This window comes from Nothoprocta perdicaria, unplaced genomic scaffold (genome assembly GCF_003342845.1).
Source record: "Nothoprocta perdicaria isolate Ctin4 unplaced genomic scaffold, notPer1 scaffold_138, whole genome shotgun sequence".
Taxonomy (NCBI): domain Eukaryota; kingdom Metazoa; phylum Chordata; class Aves; order Tinamiformes; family Tinamidae; genus Nothoprocta; species Nothoprocta perdicaria.
In genome coordinates, this window is record NW_020454516.1 from 449841 (window position 1) to 455840 (window position 6000).

Consider the following 6000-nt stretch of genomic DNA (forward strand, 5'->3'; position numbering starts at 1 on the left):
GTGGCGCCCAGCTCAGCGGCCGCTCGCGCGCTGCSCCTCCGCTGCTGCTGCCCGAGAAAGCAGGGCCAGGGCCGGCTGCTTTGGCGCCGCGGGGGACCCTTCCTCTGCCGTGCCAGCTCCCCGCTCCCTCCTTGCACTTGACTTGAAATGGTGATTTATGTGTCCCATGGCATTTCCTCGTTTCACTTTGCTCCGGAGCGGGAGCCCGGCTTCCTTCCTCGTGGCTCCTGGTGTTTTCTACCCTGGAACGCGGGCCCGGCCGGCACCAGCTCCGGCTYGCATAATGCCGCTGCTCATAAAGGTCACAAACAGTCGTATTTGGAAATTAATGCAAATGAGGAGGAGAACGAGCCAAGACGAAGCCTCTACGGGGCATGTTAATAATGTCACTTGCTCGCAGAGCGAGCTGGGTGCCGGGGGACACCCTTGGTGGTGGCGCTGCCCTTCATGTGCACCCCGGGGTGTCCCTGCTGCAGGGGAGGCAGCTCCAAAGGTCCCCAGCGCTGCCTGAAGACACCTCCTCTCTTCCACAAACCCACGCTGGTATTTCAAAACATGTGGTGCCTGAAAAAGCACACGGGATGATTGACTTCATCCCGGGGACGCGTTCCAGGACAGCCCCTTGGCACTRGGAGCAGCCCGGGAGAAGTGCATGGCAGCAGAAGGGAGCGCGGGCTGGAGGGCGGCCCCGGCAGGGCTGCTCCTCGGTGCTTGGCTTTTATGCACCTAAAATCCGTGTGTTTCTTCCAGCACCCTTCTGTGTGTGCTTAAAATCTGGCATTTGCCGAAACGTTCCCTTAGAAAACGTTTTTGCTCTAATGCTCCTCTGGAAGACGTGCACAGGGGTGCGAGAAGACGCCGGCCATGCGTGGCCTCCGCGGATGAGGGCTGGGACGGGGGCTCGGAGCGGCTCCGTGGGCGCCCCCTCTCCATGGGAACACAGGAGAGAGGCAGGGATTCACCCTGGAGCGCGTTCAAGAGCAAATGTGGCCAAGATGCAGCCGCCAAGGCGCGCATCGGGAGAGGAGGCGAGCTCTGCCCCAAGTGGGAGTTAAAGCATTTATTTACTATTAGTATTATTGTTGGTATTAGCATTTAGGGACAGGGAGGTGAGACGCGTGTCACGGGGCGTTTTGTTTGCTCCCCTGCCCTCAAAGCTGGACTTGAAGTGGGCTCGAAGCGCTGCCTAACGGCAGGAAGGAGTCGGCCGCCACACTGCGCGCCACGCTCGGGCTGCCCCGACGCCCTTTCCGAGCTGTTTTCTCCGAAGGAAAACAAAATAATCAGATGTTTCTATCGGAAACACGAATAGCGCATTCAGCAAGCAGCAGAGCAGTTAATGAGCTCAGAGGACGTGTTGTGTCGATTTGGGGGATTTTACCCCCCTTTCTGTTAGCTCTGCTGGAGTTCAGCGCGTTCCCRGGCAGCTTGGTGCCGCCCGTCCCGCACACGGAGCGCGCGGATGCGCTGGCCGGGGCCGCACGGGGGTCTGCGGGCAGGCACAGAGATAATGGAACAAAATGCAATTCCTTCTGTGTCTTCAGGCCATCGTTCTCTCGGCCGCCTGAAGCTCACCCATTGACTGGAATCATCTGCTCCGGCTGCTGTTCCTCCTCGGCCGAGGTCTGCAAGTCTGTCACCTCCCGTCATGATCTGTCATACAGACATAATGCACCGTGTTAACCTCGTGGCTAGAAAGATTTGTCGCCGTTCTGACAGATACTTCTTTTTTCTTTTTTCTTTTTTTTTTTAAACCACTTAATACAATGGGCGAGAATTGTCTCGTAGGTTAAGGGCAGAGGCTGGGTCTTAATTTATCCCAGTAATCTGGCCAGAGTGCGCGCAGGAATCCTGCAGACTGCATGAAAAGTGCTTGAGTCAGACCCTTCTATGCTCAAGACTCAATAAGGGCATGAGTTGATCTAAACACATATATCTTCTCCTGTGCCAGAGGGGGGAAAAAAATCAATGCTGTCTCTGGCTGAATTCCTAGATGTGTTTCTAAAGGCTGTTACTTGGCTCGTCTCCTCACCTCGAGACGGTGCAGAAGAGCCCTGCCGCCCTTGCTGCACATCRAGCTGCCGTGCTGCATCTCACGGAAAACAGGCTTGCCCTTTTCCCTTGCCTCTGCCTCTTCACCGTCTTGCTCTTCTTGTGCTCCTGGCCCTCCGCCTCCTCCATCTCCACCAGCCTGTCACCCAGAGGCCTCTTGATGCCCCGTTGGGGCTGCTCGGACGCCTTCCCCTTCCCAGCTCCGAGCAGGCAGCGCGGAAGGGCTGGTTGCCAAGAATGAGAGCTGCAAAAGAACAGGTTTTGGCCTGAAAGAACTTGGCCTGGGCAGACCTGGCTAATTGGTAGGAGATGCTGAGGAGGAGAACAAGGTAGACTGGCCACTGAAAATGAGCTTGGTGTGCACGGCCAAAGAGTTGTTAGTGCAGGCAGGAGTTTCCAAGGTTTAGTGTCAGAATTAGGGGAGTGATGAGCCATGGGTTGTTTTATTAAGATCCTTGTACTGTATTACAGCCTGAATTCAGAAACTACTTGTATAATTAAAATTATGTGTGTTCTTAAATATTTTGCCTAATCTTTCTACGTAGCTTTCTTTCCCTTTTTTTTTTAAAGCAAATTCTTACTTTCTCTCTGTTTTCCCTTTGTTTTCTGGGAACTCTTCCCTGCCACAAAACAGTTACAGCAAAACCAATAAAGCACTTTGAAATTTGTTGTTATGATGGTAATAAATCAGTGTGTTCAAGGTGTGGAGAGAGCAAAGCCACTGATGAAGAGCAGAGTTATAGATTTGGGCCCCCTAACTAATTCTCCTAAACCACCGCTCCTCATCTGTGCGCAGCATCATCTGTCTCCTGGCAGAATCAATTATTTCTGCTGTATTGACAACTCTCCATGAACTGTCTTGGCTTTAGTCCTTGAGTAGGTGAAGGGCCCATGAGGACCTTGGTCCTGTCCTCTGCTGCTTCCCTGGGAACAGCACCGGAGCCCGAGGAATGTCTGAAAGATTTTCTTTTATTTGTTGAACAAATGTTTTCACCTGCCTGTGGCACAGTCAAGCAGTGTGAGGAAATCATTACAATACCCTTGTCTATTTATCTGTGTTTTTATAAGGTCACCCATCACCGTGGTATCTAAGTGGCTTTCTTCTTTCCTTTAAGGATCCTGGTCAGGAGTTGAAAATGAAGAAAAGAGAGGAAGAAAACCACAAAGAAAGAGGCATATGAAAAGTGAAAACTGCGGAGCTGGAGGTGAGCCTAACCACTCAAAGGTAATTTGCCTTGAGGAGCGAGAACCCTTGAGAGCTGTGTATGGGCTTTGGAAAAAAGAGTCCATGAACAATAGCAAAGGCTGTGAATGTGCCTTCCTCTGACAGGTATCTAAACCTTCAGATTACAATCACAGCTTCAAAAATCCTTCTGTCAGAGCAAGTTTTCCTCAGCTAGTCTGGGTTTTAGGAGAAGTCTCACAAAAACAATATATATCACAAGGGAACGTAGCAAAAGGAGAATTCTCTGTGAAGTTTCTCAACAGGTCTCTTTTTGAAGCATGTTTCCTACAACTTGATAAAATTATCTCAATAGTAAAATAGCATTATATAAAATTATATAAGTTTATGTTTAAGTAGTAACAAAAAAACTAGTTTGATTTTCTACTTTTTCTATGTATGTTGAATCACCCCAAATCTAAATGCAGTACCTGAACACTCCAATGGAGAAAAAGAGTCAAGAAGGTCCTAAAATCCAGGTGTTCTTTTGCATCAGTCTGTACTATGTCAGTTATTGTCTTCATTTGAAAATGTTTCCAGCAGCAATTCAGGTAACCCTGCTTGTCTTTAACCAGGAAATAACTGGGGAGGAGACTTCATCTTCTGGTTTAGGTTTGGTTTTGGTATAGTAGGATATTTCCCCCATCTGTTTTCTATTTTGCCTTCTTGTGAGCAGGAAGCTCACAAGAGCGAAGAGCCTTTGAGCTAAGAGATCTCTGCAGAGCTCYGAGTTGATGGGGAGCCCGGTGTGCAGAAGGGCTGCACTTTCTCAGCACGTGCTCACTGCTGCTTCTGGTGCCAGCGCTCCCCTCCTTGCAGAGCTTCTCCGCGAGGCTGGCAGGTGACCACGTGTAATGATGTGGTGTCTTGTGGCTCSCAGCAGCTTTGCAAGGCAGCAGTATATGGCGCAGGATCTCCGGAGGTGGAATTGAACTGACCCGTCTGTCCCACAAGCTAATTTGCTACCCTGTACGTATCACTGCACCCTCCCGTAGCATTAATATTGCGGGGCAGTAATTCTTTCAGACCCCCGCATAGAGCCCGTGCTGACCGCTTTGCAGCTAGCATGGAACAAAAGAAAGGAAAATGTGGGTTTGGKTTCTTTTTGGCAGGCAGTGTGCATAGGGTTAGTGCTTTGGAGCAGCTCACAAGTGGGATTACAAAGGCAGAGGCCTTGGGAATATTTTGCCGATGAGAAGTGGCAGTGCTGAGATAGGATGTGCTCGCCCGCACATGGATGTGCTCGCCCGCACGTGGGCCTTCCTCTGCGGAGAAGAGGGGTTTGTAGGATTCAGTTAATGGCAGTGCTGGCAACACCCGTCCTGGAGACAYCTGCCCTCACTCCCTCTGTCGCTTCCGAGGCAGGGAAGGGCTGTCCCTCCCCGCAGCCCTTCCCTGCCCTCTCACCGGGCTGCGYGGAGGCTCCAGCGCCGGGTTCCTTCCTTGTGCTTGCACCATTCCCACCTCTGATCGCGCCAAGCCCAGGGTGGGATCCCTGTGCGCAACCCCGCGTTCCTCAGACCTTCAGCACCATGTTGAAATCTCATTCGAAGCAATTGATATTTTATTTATAAATACTTATAGCTATTTACTGTGAATGAGTCTTTAAACAGAAATTCATGAAAAAACAATCTTTACATTTGTATTAAAATGTGCTCAAATGTTTAATTATAAGAAGGAATATCTAGCTGAACTGGAGAAAGCTCATACTGCTGCCGTGTGCTTGGCCAGTCCCCAGCAGCCGGGAACGGGAGTGAGCTGCCATCCCTCCAAATCCTGGGAAACAAGCTCTGGTGGCTGAGGGCCCGCCTAAATCCTACTAAATACCACTTGGTATTAGCGATATCCAGCAACATTGGCCCCCATTTGGCTCTCGGGGTCCGGTGCTGCTCTGTGGCCCCATGTGCGCCCCGTGGCTGTGCAGTTTACAGCATTGCAGAGATGAGGTTTGTGCTGCTGGGAGAGTCCCAGGTGGAAATGGGGCYTGGCCCCAGAATCATCCTTATCGCACTGGCAACCAGTTTGTGTCTTTCTCTGGAAGCCAAAGGACCACGCAGCTCTGCAGAGGTCCCACAGAGGCATCTAAACTAGACGCTCTAACAGCGCCTAACAAGTCCCATTGCCTGTGGTGGTTTTCACTGGAAGAAGAATGGTTATTGCTCACGCTGACCTCCAGTAAGTCTCGTCACCCGACCTGTACCCTAGTCTCAAACTAAAATTCAGGCACTCTGTTGCGATGGCAGTGACTTACAGAAGAGTGGGAACTAGCATTTACATTTTGCTCCTATACTGCTGTTAAGTTGGGGTTGAAAAGAAAGGTAATGCAACCAAATTGCCTTAAGTGGGCACGACTGATTTCTTTCTGTCTAGGAGTGTTGTAGTTTGCATACGTCGTATACCTAYGCACACACACACGTAGGTGCACACTGGGACTCCAGCCTTACCTCACTGCGTGATTGGCCTTTTATTCCTTCAGTCAAWATACCTAGTCCCCAGTGCAGGCACCTTTGGAGGACTGGAGCAGTGCAGGGAAAAAAAGGTGGCTAAACAAATAAATAAAAGTCAGTTTTGCAGCCATATATTTCTGAGAACCGCTGTTCGTAATATTTTGTGTTGTTGCAGCAACATGTTCCTCATCTATATTTAGTTTAATAGCTGCTTTTGGAATATTGCAAGCTAGTACAGTATATTACCAAGTGGTTTGAATGACATCATAACCTATGAGT